At 47.4% G+C, this 18,032-nt stretch overlaps 2 protein-coding genes and 2 long non-coding RNA genes across 5 annotated transcripts in view; 2 read left to right on the top strand and 2 right to left on the bottom strand.

Moving 5' to 3' along the window:
* The window catches only part of LOC149350138 (deoxynucleotidyltransferase terminal-interacting protein 1), a 280,102-nt gene extending 266,933 nt beyond the window's left edge, over nucleotides 1-13,169 (top strand). Inside the window, exon 2 of the mRNA XM_089579105.1 lies at nucleotides 13,126-13,169. The gene's annotated coding sequence lies outside the window, so the exon portion shown is untranslated. The remainder of the gene's footprint in view (nucleotides 1-13,125) is intronic.
* Nucleotides 1-18,032, top strand: part of LOC149350121 (uncharacterized) — a 602,760-nt gene that overhangs the window by 167,878 nt on the left and 416,850 nt on the right. The window lies entirely within an intron of this gene.
* On the bottom strand, nucleotides 6,465-7,644 carry LOC149350139 (uncharacterized). The gene is made up of 2 exons (XR_016290237.1): nucleotides 7,520-7,644; nucleotides 6,465-7,034 (listed from the first exon to the last, which is right to left on the bottom strand). It is a non-coding gene; the product is annotated as an uncharacterized LOC149350139 (long non-coding RNA).
* LOC149350137 (uncharacterized) lies at nucleotides 11,143-14,816 on the bottom strand. The gene is made up of 3 exons (XR_016290252.1): nucleotides 14,439-14,816; nucleotides 13,960-14,019; nucleotides 11,143-12,650 (listed from the first exon to the last, which is right to left on the bottom strand). It is a non-coding gene; the product is annotated as an uncharacterized LOC149350137 (long non-coding RNA).

The following is an 18,032-nucleotide window of genomic DNA, read 5'->3' as shown; positions in this document are numbered from 1 at the left end:
TCACCGGTACTAACCTATGGGGCAGAAACGTGGAGGCTAACAAAGAGGGTTCAGCTTAAGTTCAGGACAATGCAGTGAGCTATGGGAAGAAAAATGATAGGTGTAACGTTAAGAGATCGGAAGTGGGGTAGTAAACAAACACGGGTTAATGACATCCTAGTTGAAATCAAAAGGAAGAAATGGGCTGGAGCAGAGCGTGTAATGCGAAGGCAAGATAACCGCTGATCCTTAAAGGTGCACTGAAGAGGATTCTGAACTTGTCTTTTTGCCGCGGGAACTCGATCTACACGTTCCTAGCATTCTTAGAAACTGCAACTTATTGCCCTGTATGGCCGATTTCCCTAATTAAATCGAATTAACGTCCGGCTCCCGCCCTTTTTTTTTTTAATTCTGCCTCGTACGATGGGCGGAGTCGACCAACGCATGAAGTTCCTTTCAGCCAGCTCCGTGGAGGCTTTGCTTTCGCTTTATTTTGTTTTTGAGGTTTCCATGAATAAATAGTTTCATTCGCAGATAATATAGCCGCAAAATAAGCCCGCAGAAATAAAAATACGCGCGGACTATTTGCTACTACGGACTACTACGTATTACTCCGCCGATGGCAGAGCGGCAAGCCGCCACGGGACTGGGTAAAAGGCACTCCACGCGTTGGTCGACTCCGCCCACCGTACGAGGCAGAATTATAAAAAAAAAGGGCGGGAGCCGGACGTTAATTCGATTTAATTGGGGAAATTGGCCACACAGGGCAATAAGTCGCAGTTTCTAAGAATGCTAGGAACGTGTAGTGTAGATCGAGTTCCCGTGGCAAAAAGACAAGTTCAGATTCCTCTTCAGTGCACCTTTAAGAGCAATGGAGTGGATTTCAAGAGAAGGCAAGCGTAGCAGGGGCCAGCAGAAAGTTAGGTGGGTGGATGAGATTAAGAAGTCTGCGGGAATATGGGGCCAGTACTGGCAAAGGAGAGGGTTAATTGGAGAGACATGGGAGAGGCCTTTGCCCTGCAGTGGGCGTAGTCAGGCTGATGATGATGATGATGACGATCACTAAGTGATGTTTAACACTCTGCAATTATCAGCTATTTCATGCGCTCAGTCGTTTCTTTTTGCATTACTTGACAGGCTTCCTGCGCTTTCAAAATCTGGGCTACTGTGCAGCTAACTTTCTCAGCTCTTACCTCCTGTGGTCAGCATGTGGATGTTATGAAAACGGTTACACATTCATTTCGATTGTGCTAAACCGCCACAGAGTTCAGGCATTGACTGTAGGTATGCAGGAAAGTGGTAGTAGCACGTGCTGCTGGACTAACACAAAAAGCTAGCATTTCAGCTGCGGGATGCCCATGAAAAACAAGCAAACTATGCTGTAAAGCATTTCATTTTATCAGAGTTGATAACATCACTTCATTAACTATCTGCACCGACCTGATTCCACATGGAAAGGCTTTGGAAAATAAACTAAAGGCCGCTGGATGATCGTTTTTGAGGCGTATGTGGAAGCGTCTTTGCAACTCTGCGCACGGATGCGTGAGTGCCTGGGTGCGTGGGTCGGAGGAGGTGTTGTACGATCAAGTTCGCTGCATGTGACCCAGCCAAAAGCCTTCTATCTCCGTGGACCAAGCGGATGTCTTGAACGTTTTGATTGGCATGCCCGTCACTGCCGCCCATGCGGCGGCATAGGCATGTGTCCTAGCAAAACATGAAGATATCTTGTGGTAGAAATACCGACGTTGATTGTGGCTAACTCGAGACATCAGGACATGTTTAGCTGTGAGATTTTTCGTAGAAGGTAAAACCGCGATCGGCTGTGATAGCCATGGATATACGGCTCTGAATTCCGCAAACAGATCTAATGTATTGACTACCAGGATGTCCTGTCGTATACAAAACTTGTCATGCAGGCTTTTGTCGGTACGGAAATGCGGCTACTGCGTTCTCCGGGTACCTCTGCAAGTTTCTATGCATAATGAGGAGGGGGGTTGAAGTCACAACTTTGCAGCACCACAGGTGTGCTTTATCTGAAACAGCATTGGGGGGAAACGATTAACGTTTGTACCAGTTTTATTCCAGAAAGGGAAAAAAGGCATCACACCGCGGCCGTGTACAACTCGTTCGATTACTAATTGGCTATAGTCTCTGCAAGAAAACCACCTATATATGCGCCTGTTTTTTCCATGGTCTTGGATTATTGCCCCTGATATCTGAAGAGTGCCCCCATTGAAAGTTTCACTATCTCCAAATGTGTAATAATGATTTCAGAATGATGATGTGATTTGTATAGCAAATTCTCAAAGCCAAGTACACGGGACTAGAACAAGCTAGGTTAGCAGTACATATTCGATGTTTTGTAATTACAACCAGGTAATTCGCATTGATTTCTTAAATAGCTAAGATCAGGTACAGGTTAGATCATAAGTTGTTCAAACTAGCACACTGCATTTTTTTGTAGCTTTTTCATTAATCCATGCAGAGTAGTTATAAATGTTGGTTGTCACTATAATGTAAACACTCCTCCTTGCTGTCTCCCCACTTAACTGTTATTGTGAAAGACACTTATTTTTCATTTGCATAAGAAGTGCGTGTCTCAGTTACGCACATTAAAAACTCTGTATTTTAGCACATTGCTGTCAAATACAGATCCAAATCCACAAGAAAATTCTGGCATTCCCAATAATTTGCAATATGTAAGATCAGTTGTAACTGCAGCAGCACTGCATTTCACAGAAGAGTGACTGTAGTAATGAAGAACACATCACGAGCTAGCGTGTAAGAATACTGATTTCTTTCTGTCATGTTCTTGAGTACATTAGAGAAGCCAAAATAGAAATAGCACAGTCTAAAAACAATCAAAGGGGCCAAGCCATGTGTCAGTGTGCTGAAGTGCATGGGTTTGTTTTTTGCACAGTGACTGTGGGTCACTAGTTGTAAATGAGCAGTCATTCCTCAGATCATGTTGCGATGGCAGCAGTGCAAACAAGCCTGGAAAATCTGCTGAGAGCCAGTCATTGTTGACACATCCAGAAACAAGTTTACATGTTGTCTGTGCAACACTATCTAAAAGTGCCCATGTGAATGAAAACAAAGTGGTTGCTTAGTACTGAGTAAAAGGCCATACATGCCATATTCAGTATAAACGTAACAGGATGTGGGAGTTGGTAAACTGGCTTGCAGCTCCTGGACAGTTCCTGGTTGAGGCTGGGAAAGAATACTTTGTATATTCAAGGAAACAGGATACATTGACCATGAATAGTGCTGATCTCTAGCAGAATTCGTAGAAGTATATTTATGGGATGAAAGCTAGGATGTCTCAAACACTGAAATAAAAAATAAGCACTTAAGTTTCTGTGCGACATACATGCATCTCGTACAGCTTTAAAGTGATGTTTATGACTTTTTTCTGACCGGAAAAAAAAGGGGATTGTAACAGAGATTTCGGTTCGTAAAGCAGCAGGTAAATGTAAGCATTCTCTACATAACTATATAAAATTTTGGAACATGCTATCTTTTGCTTATTAGTAACATCTTTAGCAAAATAAAGCGTATTTCATTTGAGGCTTGGTTTTCAAACAGCCTAGGTTCTCTTTAGGCATACCTTACGTTAAAATAACTGTGTCGTTATCCTAAACTGCTTGAAGATTTTTGCCCAGGCTATGTCTACTTTGCTGCTTTATACAGGGAGTCTATGGGAATTTAAACCATGCTGGAATGGCTGCACGTAATTAGGCAGACAAATGTCTTGTTTTGTGACCTCCTCTTAGAAATTTGTGCACCAAAACGATAATCCTCTTTAGGACGTTAATGAAAACAACTCATGCTACTAGTGTAAGGAAAACAGTGACTCTGTGATTAAATTAGTATTGAGTACAGGTTTGTGCTTTTGTATGTGTTCCTTTTCCATCAGTGTAAGAAAATCACTGTAGCTGTAATTTGACACCATTCAGGACGAGAGAACTGTGTGTAATTCAGTCTCATTATAGAGGAGGAGGAGGAGGCATTCTATGTTTTATAAACGCTGTAAGCATATCTGGCTGTAAACATAACATATCTGGCTGGCTATTTCAGAATAGGGTAAGGATCAAATGACACACACACACAAAAGTCACACGCATCATCATATATATGCCTAGCATTTTAACCACATCATATAATGGAAATCTCTGCATTGCTTCACTTGACACAGAGAAGGAGACAAATATACAAAGGGACTTCTGACACATATATGGGCTCGTAGTAGATGTCTAGCTATAAATGCAGTGCATCAGTTTAGCCATACAGAGGTAGCCTGTGCATAATGTGCAACTTTACCAAAATGAGACTTGTGGAAATCTGGTTTGATATTGCTTGAAATAGGAAGGAAATTCTCACTGGCCTCGTAATGCAGATAGGATTGTATTGATTTGCCGTGGTGAGTAAAAGAACAAGCGTTCTATTAGCCAATTTATTTTATTATTTCTTTAACCTCAACTACCCTAAATGACAATATTAGAGGGGAAAGCTCTGAAGCGGTGTACCAAGTAGGAGCTAGGCGGCTCATCATTTAGTTTCTGCAGTGACCAGTTCGGAGAACAAGAGGTCAGTAAGCAAAGCTGGGTGAATGACCAGGTCCAAGGCTATTCTACCCTTATGTGGTGTGAACAAAAACTGAAGTTGGAATGCAGTAGAATGAGTCCAGACATAGTGTTAGTGCGACTGGTGTGAGAGGAACCACAAGCTGTAACAGATGACTTGGCTATGTGGTTGTACAAAGTAAAGAAACCTGCAGATTTTACACGAATTGAAGAAATTTAAAATTTCACTTTAGTGCTGTGACACTGGAGCTTCAAGGATAGTCAGAGGATAAAACAAGCATCTTGGTTGTGAACTGATCGCAGGATTTAGCAAAGTTAGTTTTGAGTCATATATGGCATTAGTATACCCCTACTGGTGGTGGTGGTGTGACACTTTTTATTAACAGCCTCTATGTTAGGCATTCAATAGGTCCTGGGCCAAGGTGACGAGGGCGCGTTGCAGGTTCAGGTCCTGGGAGGCAAGCCAGATGGGCCACGGTGGGGGTGGCGGGGGACTGGAAGGCTACGTGGCACTGTGTAAGGCAGTGTTCTATGTCTGCATACGTGTGTGGACAGTTTGGGGATTGAGGTGTGGAAGTGTGCCGGTACAGATAAAGTTTGGCTGGTGTACTTAGGAGTTTAAACTGTATTCGGCGAAGAATGCGAGCTTCACGGATCGATAAGCATGGTAGTGGTGGTGGTAAATCAGCTAAGTCTAATTTTTGCTGCGTGTAATATTCATCGACAGTGTGTCTGTAAGCCCTGACCGCCTGCTCCGTCGGTGGGCTCGTCCATGGGATCGCGCGGCGCCCGGTGTACAGTTTCGCTGGCAAGCTGGTGAGCCAGCTCATTGCCGGGGATGCCCATGTGACCAGGGATCCACCGAAAGGTCACCGGTCGTGGGCTTAATGCTACGAGGGCGGCATCTAAGGCCGATCGGGTAGGGAAAGGGAGGGCTCTTTCATGGAAGGCACGCAGAGCTGCCTGCGAGTCTATAGACAACGTATTGGGGGGCGGGGGGTAGGGTGGCAAAGTGTGTGATGGCATGGGCGATCCCGTGTATTTCTAGGGCGAGCGTGGAGGGTTGGAAGGTTGTGTGAGTGCTGATTGTAGAGAGGCAAGGGTGGAGGAAGAAGGCTGCTGTGGAGCCCGCGGTTTCCGTGAGACTGGCGTCTGTGTAGGCCACCGCCGCAGCGTCCAAGGGTGGCTTGTGGTTGTATGCGTATGCCTGGCAGCGGCCTGCGTGTGTGTGGGCGGACATGTTGCATGGAATAGGTGCGAGGCGGAGGTTAGGGGGTAGATCGGAGACTGCGGGGAGTCTGGGAAAGAGATGGGGTGCGTAGGGAGTCTGTGATAGTATCCACCGCCCAGCTGATGAACTGGACAGGCAGATGATTTCTCTCTTTCGGTGTAGGTTAAGGAGGGCTGGAAGGGGATGCAAAAGGCCTGTTCTGTACAGGGTGTCTGTAGAAGCCTGAGGGGGGAGCCCTAGTGTTGCTATGTATAGTGTATTGAGGGCCCGGATTAGTTTGTCCTGTTGTGTACTTGTAAGGGGGCAGTAAGGGATCTAGTATAAAAAATTGTTCAGGGCCAGCACTTGAGCAATGCGGCTGGCATGTGTCTCGGAGAGGCTGGCATGTTTCAAGACTACGCGGCGAAGTAAGTGTGTGATTGAGTGGCATGTGCGTATGGACTGATTGATGGCAGAGGTGAAAGTGTTGGAGGTCAGTGGCATACCCAGATCTCGATGTTCCATAAAAGCTGCACTTACCTCCCAGTATCCAGCTACCTAAGAACCCACTGAACCTTTGTTCATTACAACACTGTTTCCTTTATCACATATGCCACCTGGTGACTGTCCCAGTTGCTCTGGGACTGGGTATACTAGCCAGTATCGGCGAGCAGGGCCAGAAAAACGACAAATGCGAAAAATCCTCTTTATTTTAAAGAAAACGCTGGTGGAAGTCCTGACACTGGAAGAGGCACAGTCACTGGAGGCGCAACGCTGACACAGTGCAATTCATCAGGATTTTGTAGCCCTCCAGTCTTCGTGGGTCACACATGAAGGCATGCTGATGTCCTGCTCCATCTCGTCGGCGTTCACGTCTTGTTACAGCTCACATTACTGTCGTCGGAGTCGTCTGACGGGACGTCTATCAGTGACCTGACCACATCGCATACCCTGAGAGCCATCCCTAAGCTCATGCCCATGGTGTTTACCAGGTAACCTATATTAAGGAGAGAAAAAACTCCATTGCCGGTTAGCTGTTGACGGAACTCTTCGGCACATCCTCCGCAGCTTGGAATTGTCTCGATGTAGGCAACAGCCTCCTCAACCGTCCAGCCACTCGGTTTCTCGGCAGCCAGCAAAGCTAGATGCTCTAGCAGGTTTTCCACTTTCTCGTGGTCAGCCATGTTAGGATTAGAGTGGGCAGACATGTTGTCCAGGATGTAGGCAACTGGCGTGGTAAGGTTCCTGAAGCCAGAGAGCTCCTGCGTAGAGTAAATATGCTGAGTCTAGATCTAGAGCTCCACATTCATGCAACAGCAGGCAGCCATTATGGCAGCGCATTTTAGTTTGGTTTGGTTTATTAGGGTTTAACGTCCCAAAGCGACTCAGGCTACGAGGGACGCCGTGGTGAAGGTCTCCGGAAATTTCGACCACCTGGGGTTCTTTAACGTGCACTGACATCGCACAGCACACGGGCCTCTAGAATTTCGGCTCCATCGAAATTCAGCCGCCGCGGCCGGGATCGAACTCGCGTCTTTCGGGTCAGCAGCCGAGCGCCGTAACGACTGAGCCACCGCGGCGGGTCATCTTAGTAGCCAAATTATAGTGCCAGTACACTATGGCCGAATATTACCATGCAAACTAAATACAGGGCGTACTCAATAGCGTTCTCTAAATTATAGTGTCTGTATAATCTAAGCACTACGACAAAATATTGCTGCACAGACAAAGTACTGCGTGTACTCACCGGCGTCCTTCCCACAGTACGCGATCACGTGACGTAACTAGTACCGTGGTAGCAGCATTGCAAAGCTTTTATGATCACATAGTGCTGAAATGGGCAAAAAAATATTCTCCTTAATTATGCTTAAGCGGGAACCGCGCCAGAAAATTTTTCACCGGGGAGGCGCGGAGAATTAATCTTTGCACAGGCATATGATGGCTGGAGGAGGGCGCTGCGGTCGCCGAGGTGTGTGGACGTGCTCCCATCGGCTTCATCATCTTCACATGATTCCGCAGCGATTTCTATCTAATTTCGCTGAAATTCTTGCACCAGCAGTTCCGTGAGGTTGCAAGGTTGTCACCATCTGGAGTACCGGTGGCAACGATGCGGAATTGGAAGCTCGCATGCAAGAAGCCATCACGGTTACCGAGGCCCATCTCGCCCCAATGGGACTTCGCTGCTCTTCCAGAAAATCGGAGCTGCTCATATACCACCCCCCAAGACCAGGGCGCCCGTCCAACGACTGGCGCAGACACCCCACTCCATGCATAGAGTTACACGACAGAGATGGAAATCGCATACCGGCGGTTGACAAAATACGAATTCTAGGACTAATCATCGAAAGCAACGGGTCCAACTCGGCAATGTTGGACAGCATCACGATCAAGATTGCAAACGCGATCCGGATGTTTCGGCGCATCATGAATAGGCACAGGGGATTGAGGGAGGACAATGCCATTAGAATGGTCCACGCTTTTGTACTCTGTCACATCACATACGTGGCTGGGATGCTCAACTGGAAAAAAGTACATCGGAAAAGGCTCGAAGTACACATGCGTCGAGCTTTCAAGACAGCGTTGGGGCTTCCCGATAATGCCTCCACTGACCTTATCTTACAGCTAGGAGTGCACAATACCCTTGATGAAATCATCGAGGCACAGCACACGGCACAGATCGCACGACTATCAAGCACTAAAGCGGGCAGAGAGATTCTCGTCAAGCTCGGCCTGAACACCATAGCAGAAAGGGACAACGTCCTGCAGTTACCTAAAGTCGTGCGAGAAGCAATTAAAGTGTTCCCCTTCCCAAGAAACGTGCACCCGATCCACAATCAAGGAAGAAGACTCGCCCGCGCCAAAGCCCTCGCTGCGGATGCGGCAAGGTTTCCAGACCAGACAGCTTTCGTGGATGCAGCGTACATACCGGGAAAGCATGCCTACTCGGTAGCAGTAGTCGACGGACACGGGCGAACGCGTAACCCACTCACACTTTTCACGAAGAAACCAGAGGTAGCTGAACAAGCAGCAATAGCACTAGCTCTCAAAGACTCGACCTTCACAACTGTGTACAGCGACTCTAGAGCAGCCTCTCGAGCTTTCGCCAAGGGCGGAATAGACAAGACGACGCTACGAATTTTAGGCGGAAGTAACATCACCGATCACTCCATCATATGGTTCCCGGCACACATGGGCAGCTTAGGGGGTGGCCTGCGGAATCTCAACGAGATCGCACACGAGGCGGCGCGAGGGCTCATCGGCCGCGTCCCTCCGGTTCCCCCCGCTATCGAGTACAGTGATCAATTATTCACCTACAACGAGCTCACTAAGCACTTTTATCTAGGCAGACGAGCGTTTCCCCTCCCGGATAAGAAATTAACCCGCAGCCAGTCGGTCACGTTACGCTTACTCCAAACGAACTCATACCCCAACCCCTGGCGCATGAAGCACATCGACCCAGACTACGACGGACAACATGTGTGTGACCAGTACAGTGAACGTGTAGACTTGACCCATATGCTGTGCGGTTGTGCATCAAGTGACGCCTACGCCCAGAAAAAGGAACATTGGGACAAAGTACTAAAAAGTGCTTCACTTCACGACCAGCTTCGGGCTGTCCAGGAGGCCCGCGCGGCGGCGGAGAGCTTCGGTCTCTCTGTGCCTACGTGGGAGCTGCCCTCTACACCCGGCGCCTAGCCGAGTGTCCTTCAGGACCCTACTATGGGAAATAAAGTTTTACCACCACCACCATATGATGGCTGCGTGACTATTTTCGTCCCTGCCCCTAGCGTTCCCTTGGCGCCGTCGCCGAATTTCAACTCTTGTTGAGCCTCGTTCTGACCAAGCATCGCAGGGGTTAATTAACACAACCTCCTCTCCGCGCTTTGCCACCATTCTTCCTGGAACACACTGGCCTCGTCCGCGCCGATGGAGCAGAGCCTTCGTAAGTGGGAGGATGTGAAACGCAGTCAGGCTCTTGAACCACATAAGCAGTGTACGAAAATTTCACGGAATGGCTCTCCACGTCCAGGCGAGGTTCCCCTACGAAGCTTGATTGGTTGGTTGGCCTCAAATAAAATGGCACATAGCCAATGGCATACCAGTCTTTGCAGTTGGTCAGCAGCAGCGGAGCTGGCCAGGAGAGTCTCTCAGTATGAGTCCGCCGTGGTTGGGGATGGAGGGTGCGGGAAGGTAGGGCATGCGAGAAGGACATGTGAATAAAGTCTCCTGGTTTCCCGCAGAGCTTACAGGAGGAAAGGAACTGATCGGGGTAGCGGGCATGAAGAATAGGGTAGGGAGCAGCACGGGTCTGGAGTCGGCGCCAGTGGGAGGCTTGGGCTGGGGTTAGAGAGGGACCCGGCGGTGCGTAACCGCGCTAAGGATATCTCTGAAGGTAAGCAGACGCTCCTGGGATGGCGGAGGAGGCCCAACTCCAGCCCGGAAAGTGAGGCCTCGGGCGAGGGAGTGGACCTCCTCGTTACTGGGCAGGCCTGCGTCAGATAAGGTTTACAGAAGCCGAGCCGCGGAGCGGGATATCAGGGTTCAAATTGCAAAAATGCCATAAAAATTTGAAACTTAGAAAACAGCACTTTCGGAATATACAAGGCATTTTCAATCACACTCTGGAAAGTTTCTGCTGGAAACGACCACACATTGCCTCTAAAAAATTGTTTTAGTGCCAGCGGGCCACTTCGGGCTTGTGTTGGAGTACCGGGAAAGTACGTTGGAGGTGCCGCGCGGTTTCTGCACGTGTACAGCCCGTAGCGTCGCGCGCGCCTTTATGTTCCCCTCCATTCATTGACCACTGCAACAGGAGTGCACTAAGCGCGCTCTGTACACAGTAACCTATCAGCTGGCAGAAAGTCGGGTATAAATGTAGTATAGCGCAGTATCTCTACGAGGCATGAAGAATTTGCGCCGCTTACCTTAATTCGCAGAGTCTGGTAGGAACAGAAAACGCACATCATGGAGGGAAGAAAGAACACAAGTGTATAGTTTTATTCGCGTTACCCCTAAGGGCCCTCGAGAAGAGGGTATTACATAGGGGGGGGGGGGGGGGGGATACAAATAAAGGCTACACATTTTAGCAAAAAGCGCAATACATAAAAAAAAACGTTCAAACATAAGGCATAACACAAAAACAGCATATGTTACACATTTCCGTCTCAGCAAAGAGGCACTTGGAATTTTTTGATGTCAGCTTCTGTGAAGATGACTGATGGCGAACTATTCCATTCAGTGTTAGTACGGGGAATGAATTGGCGTAAGACGATGAATGACACTTTACGCATTTAATTTTGAATGATCACGGCGTGGAAAGATGTCATGAGGTGACTGAAACAACGAGCAAGTATACAGCGATGTGACAAATCTTCCAGTTTGGCACGTTTTTATTAATCCTGTAACACTTGTGAAGAGTGAGCAGTCTGGAAATATGAAGCGAACAGCACGGTTCTGCAAGGATTCCATGTTATTGATAACGTACAGGCTTGTTCAGACTCCCTAATGGCAGCAGCATATTCGATTGTAGGTAGTATTAGTTATATAAATGCCAGTTTTTAAGCGCGATGCTGTTTAAGCCGTAGGTTGCTCCGTTAGTCGTCCGCTGCGGTGGCTTTTTCGCATTAATGAGGTCACCCACGGACGCTCCCTGTCAGAGCGGACGGCGACTAATACAAATACCCAATCCAATAAATCGAAACCGAAACTAGAACCAATGGATACAATATACTTCCTTCCGTCAGGAATGAGACATATTGTTAACTTTTAATGCAAATAAGAAAATTTTGAAAAACATTCAAGCAAGCACAGATTTCGCATTCCCAAAATAAAAAAAATACAGAAAATCATACACAGAATAGGCACATTTTTTAAAGCAAAAACATAAAAATAAGATATTAAATGTGCACGGGCATTGTACCTCATTCATTTACTCTCCTTCCTGTCAGGAAATGTGTAAAGGCGAGGTGCGATAAACATTGTATCCACCTTTGCCAACGAATTCACAGTGCTTTTTCATGGTGCAATTCAAGAAAAAAACTCGCGATCCCGCATACCACACAATAAATCAATACAACAATATGGTGATGAGGACAATATCTAGTATAATTTTGCATTAAAAAAATGTTAGATCAGCTTTAAGTACTTAGAGTGAAAGCAATAATTGGTTGCTTATTAGAAAAGACAGCAAAAATAACTGTTGGCTAGTCTTATCTTTCTATAACATTCCATACATGTACATGGTCAAGGAAATAAAAATAAATTTGCAACCCACTGGCTTCTAGCACTTGAAGCAAAGCTGTACAGACAACATTATATGTTTGTGAATAGAACAATGTACTTAAAATTGCTACCACATGAATATATATCATGACTTAAAATGACATTAAAGACAGAGATAACACACTGATCCTCTTCTACATCATGTACGCAGGAAATCAATGTTCACAATCATCTCAGTCAAGAAAATATATACATATATATAGTAGGAGAATCATTTAGGCACAGTCCTTCATCCATATAGGCATTCAAATCTCATTGGGGTGCTAGCGGGTGATGGAGGCCGAGATCCTGGAACCGACTAGGGCCTCTGTAGCAGAGTGTGGATTCTCGAGCCAGATGCTGCTGACAGATGACTACATACAGTCCCTTGTGTCAGGTGTCTCATCCATATGAAACACTGAGCACTGCCAACCAAAGGCACTGAATTCCCTCGAAAAAAAAAAAAAACAATCACCCACAACACTCCGTGAAGTGGGCAGATGAGTCTCAGTAGGGATTCGGGGTTCAGACGTCACAAAAAGTGCAGTTCGGGATGCAGTCGCAAAAGATATGTCGTGGCCGTCCAATAGCAAGCGTTCCCGGATTGGAAGAGAGGCCTGCAACGAAACGATCGCGCAACATATTAACCAAACCTCTAAGTAGCTATATACTCAGAGATTCGCCAGGTTGCTGACAGCGATTCTGAAATAGATGCCTTTCTATGACCAAGTGACATTCAACGGCAAACTCTCTCTCTCCAGGAGAGTAACTGTTTGCTTGTAGATAACTGTTTGCTTATAGATATCGTGCCGTACCACCAGTGGAAGGCTGTGACGCAGTTGCCTGCTCCTGCGACGCAATTCGGGCGAAGTAGATTCTGCGGCCTTCATCTCGCAAGTTGTAAATCAATAGTAATTTTTTTACTTTCAGCTCGTGCCGATGCTCCACCAGAAACGCACAAATTCAAAAATCTTACTTCAAAACGACGCTTCATTACTTTCTGTCGACACATTTATCCATCACATGCAAAAATTTAACTGAAAACGAAAAATGGTCATACACTCAAGTTCAAAAGTCTTACTGCAAAACGAGCCGCCGCGGTGGCTCAGCGGTTATGGTGCTCGGCTGCTGACCCAAAAGACGCGGATTCGATCCCGGCCTCGGCGGCTAGAATTTCTTTGGAGGAGAAATTCTAGAGGCCCGTGTACTGTGCGCTGTCAGTGCACGTTAAAGAACCCCAGGTGGTCTAAATTTCCGGAGCCCTCCACTACGCCGTTAGTAGCTTTGGGACGTTAATCCCCATAAACCAACCATCTTACTGCAAAACGAAGCTTAATTTCTGTCGACACATCTGTCCGTCACATAAAAATTTAATTGAAAACGAAAAATGGTCAAAGTGGTTGGTAGTCAAATATGGCTACTTGGCAACCCCGAGTGCCAAGTCAATATGGAGGGTCAAGCGTCTCCCTTCTGAAACGGTCACTGACGTTCAGTATGGCTCCTCGGACTCCCCGAACTTAGCCAGTTAACCTTCAATGTGGTTGCTTGGCCTCCCCGAATTCCAAGCCACAATGGAGGGCTGGCGTCTCCCTTGCAAATATATGACGTAGTAGAACTCTATGACGCAGTAGGGCTCAACTGCAAAATTAAGCAAATAGCGCCATACGCTATTTTGCTTTTGCAATGAATGCAGTAATTTCTTCCTCAATGAGGAGGAAAAACTTTCCCTTCGTCGCTTTGACAAAAGCTTGATCACACAATCCTATTTGCTCTTTGCTTTTGCTGCTGCCATATACGACGCATTTATGGTAGACGTCAGTCTTCTTCAAAGTCGTACACGAAAATGTCGTCGAAATAGTTCCTCTCACTTGTCGCAATTTCACCACCGAAATGCGACGACACTGAAGTGGATGAGAGAGAACTCACGATTTCAGCATCCGCCGGGCACTCCATGACCAGCGACTTCTTCAGGAGCGGCGTCGGTCACTATGAAACGACGCAGAAAAGCTAAAATCTTCTGTAGAAGAAAAATTTCCATTTCTCCTAATGGCAAAGCATGCCAGAAGCTTGTTTGAAACTACGTGAACAGTCGATTACACTCTGGACAAATTGATTTTGTGCGATTACAATATGGACTCAAACTGCGTGTTTAATCTAACCCATCCTCACGTTGCCATTGTATTATTGGCCGCTGCGGCCACAATAGATCCAGTGGAACAGTTACCAAAGAGAGAATTTCTTTGAGGCCCACAAGTATTTATAGATAACAAGCACGTGCCATTTATGGTAGACGTCAAAATTCTTCAAAGTCGTACACGAAAATCTCGTCGAAATAGTTCCTCTCACTTGTCTGCAATTTCACCACCGAAATGCGATGACACTGAAGTGGATGAGAGGCAACTCACGATTTCAGCACCGCCAGGCACTCCAGGACCAGCGACTTCAGGAGCGGCCTCGGCCACTACGAAACGACGCAGAAAAGCTAAAATCGGCTGTACAAGAAAAATTTCCCTTTCTACTAATGGCAAAACATGCCAGAAGCTTCTCTAAAACTACGGGAAGGGCCGATTACACTTTTGAAACATCGATTTTGTACGATTACAATATGGACTAAAACTGCTGGTTTCATCTAACCCATCCTCATGTTGCCTTTACATATCCCAGCGCGATTGTTAGTATACTGCTACCAAAGAGCGAAATTTCTTCGGCGGGGACAAGTACTTATAGATAACAACAACGTGACACAAAGAGCCAATCCGTAAGTACACAAGCACAAAGAAGCAAATAGCAAATCCATAAAACCGAAACCGAAACTAAAGTCAATCATTGAACGTCAGGACAGAGGAGAGAGTGCGCTCAGCCTCTGCAAGCCATCCTCCTCTGACGCCGCTGCCGAGGGCCCTTTTGTGCACTGACTCTTGGGAAATAGGCCCTCCTCCACAGTTACTAGACTGCCAACCAGCGGTGCTTTTTAGTGAACGTCCGTGCTCCGATGTAGCGCAGAAGCGCACAGCCTGTGTTGCAGCTTTCGCGGAATGCGTACCGAGCTCGAGGTTGTCTGAAGGCTCCACGTCTCAACACTTCTGTTGATTACACTCTTGAGTTTTTGGGTGCACTGTAGAAAACTGCAGGTAAACTTTTCATCAAAGGGTGCGGCCGCGACCTCATCACTGTTCAACTGTTGTTCATAAAGAGAATGGAGAGGAATTCCTTTCGTCGTTATACACACATACGGAGCGTTTATTTCAGCGCTTGCTATAAGCGGAGAACTCGAGATGAGGCGAAGAAACGAGCCTGTAAAAAAGGGCGCAGCGGCTTCCAGAGCGCTCACGGCGGACGGACGTGTTTAACGAGCGCTCCGGCGCGCTGCGCAAGATTCTATTTCTCGGGCAGGCGGACTTCGGCCCGCCCATGGGCCCGCCGTTCTCCGCTATTCTCGAGGCACAAGTCGTGCCGAATACGCTCGCGCACATACGCGGTTCCGACGTGAAATGCAGCAGTGAAGTATTTCTCTCTCTCTCGCTGTCGAGAGAGCGTGTCAGCGCCTTTACGTCTGCCCCTGCACGGGGTCTCCTGGCCACTGCGCACAATCACTTACAAAAAGAAGTAAACTGTATGTATAGCCGCTTGCTCGTAGCGTCCTGTCTCGGACTAATCGCGCGCGCGGCACACTGCACTAGCGGCCGGGGTGGGGCGCCCGGCCGCGTATACCGTCCGAGGTAGTACCCACGGAGCGTTCGTGTCACGCGTGCACTACCTGGCGAAGAGCGAGCGGGAAGTCAAGCCCGCCTGCTCAATGAGCGCACAGAGGCTCACCATTGTTCTGTCACGGGTGCGCGGACTACCGCGCGGCCACAGGAGCGCTTCGAGACTGTCCGGGATGATTCCCAGCGCCCTGCAGGCCGCGAGAATCTCGCGACGCGGCACTGCAGAAGCGGCACAGCGAAGGAGCATGTGCTCCTATGTCTCCACTGCGCCGCAGTCAACGCACGCATGGTGGCCGCTGCGGCGAGCGAGCAGTTTGCGCTCACCACGGAGCCGTCAACAATCAGATGGTCGCGCAGTTGCTCGTACAACGAGACAGCGAAACCAAAACCGAAATCCGGCTAAGAGCTACGACTGCCTTGTCACGTGAGGGCCTATTTCCCATGATTCTTTCCATTATATTTATTATGACTAGGCTTCAAGATTGTGACGTCATGGTCCCTCCTAGTCATGGAGTAAGGAAAAAAAGAGGAGAGGCCGTCACGTGACGTTTTGTGAAGCCGGAAACAAGCTCGGCGTCTTACTCCGGCGGGCTTCTGTTTACATTTTGCCGCCGCGCCGTTTGCGCGCGCGTTTCAAAGCCAACGAAGGAGCGTGCTACCGCATGGGCGCAGGCCCCCGCGCGAGTGGCGCTTGGCTGCTTGCCGGTTTAGGGTGCCCTATGTTGGTGTTGGTCAGCGGAAAAGTTAATAAAGCGGAAATACCCGTGTCAGACAGGCGGCTACTTCCAGTTACTGCGTCGTACAATGCTGCCATGCATGACCACACCCCACCTTAGCGTTCAATCTGCCTTTTATTGCAGCTCTTGTCGCTGAATGTTGCAATCTGCCTCCATTGTGTATGTTTTGGAAGCTGGCAGTGTCAACAGTGCCTTCTGTTGCAGCAGTGAGGTTTAGAAAAATTCTGCAGTATTTTTTTGTTGGTGTTGAATACCATACTTATCTTCATTGCATGTTTTCGTGCGGCTGGCCATGCAAGGAATGCCTTCTCATACAGCAGTGAGGATGGGCAAATATACTAATAAGTTTGAGTTCTTGACCCTGAACACAAAATGTAGTATCATAACGTGTTGTAATGGTGGCCGTGCCAACAATGACTTTTGATTCACAACTCCAAAAGCCATTCATAGAGGCGACAGAAACGGAGAGGGCCAAAGTGCATATAGTAGACGGCAGGGGAGGATTTATGGATGGGGGGGGGGGGGGGGGGGGGGCGTCGCTTCCCTCCAAAAGACTGAAATTTTACATAGGACAACCATTCTGAACACCTTTTTCTCAATTAAAAAATTTCAGAAAATATACGTTTAAAATGTGACTGCCCCCTCCGTAAATCCACCCTTTGTAGCATGGCAACATCGCATATGTTTCACATCCACAGATCTAGTATTGTGCATAATATATATGACCGTAGCTTTTCAGATTTCTAGAAGTTTAGGAGTCCCCAGTGGCTGCAGTATAAGTTTCATGGTGTTGTGCCTCATTTCAATGCTGTGTTTCATATTTATTGTGCAGAGCTGTAGCTGTACGCTCCACTTTTCTCTACTGGGTGAAATACTAGCTTGTAATGTCACTGCATAGTAGCACACTTTACTTGTGATCGACAATACAGGCAATGAAAGTCGATCTGTTGTACGTAATGAATGCATCAAATTATTTTTCTTCAACATAACCACAGGCCCTTTTGCTGGGCTAGTTGGTGTGACATTATGTTCAGGCAAGTGAAAACAGCATAAATTTTACACAAACCACACAGAAAGATGGACAGGACGGGCGCTGTCCGTCTTTCTGTGTGGTCTGTGTAAAATTTAGCGCTGTTTTTACTTTCCTGATCACAATAACCACCACAAGCATCGATGAAATTCAGCGCACATGCGGATCCTCATTTCACCACGTACTTTTTACGACAAATAACACTATCACAGGACATGGGCACAATAAACGCATGTGAGAAAAGGCCTCCAAATTCAGTTAGAGCTTCGCCTTTTTCGCACTTCTTGACCATGACATCAGCTAGAAAAGCAACTGCAAACCTGCTAAAGGAAACCGGTCTAAACATAGCGCGCGACCAAAAGCACAGAATTGGCCACGATATTGATACATGCATTCGAAGAGACAGAAGTAGTGCATGCACTAGAAGAGAAAGATAGTTGGCTCTCGCTCGCGCGCTCGGACCACTGAGGGACCGCCGCAGTTTTTCGTACTCCGGTGTTCGGTTTCGCGTTGCACGCTACAATA

Source organism: Amblyomma mixtum, chromosome 3, assembly GCF_055824585.1.
Source record: "Amblyomma mixtum isolate Tamu chromosome 3, ASM5582458v1, whole genome shotgun sequence".
In the NCBI taxonomy this organism is placed as follows: domain Eukaryota; kingdom Metazoa; phylum Arthropoda; class Arachnida; order Ixodida; family Ixodidae; genus Amblyomma; species Amblyomma mixtum.
This window is presented reverse-complemented; position numbering and strand designations above follow the sequence as displayed.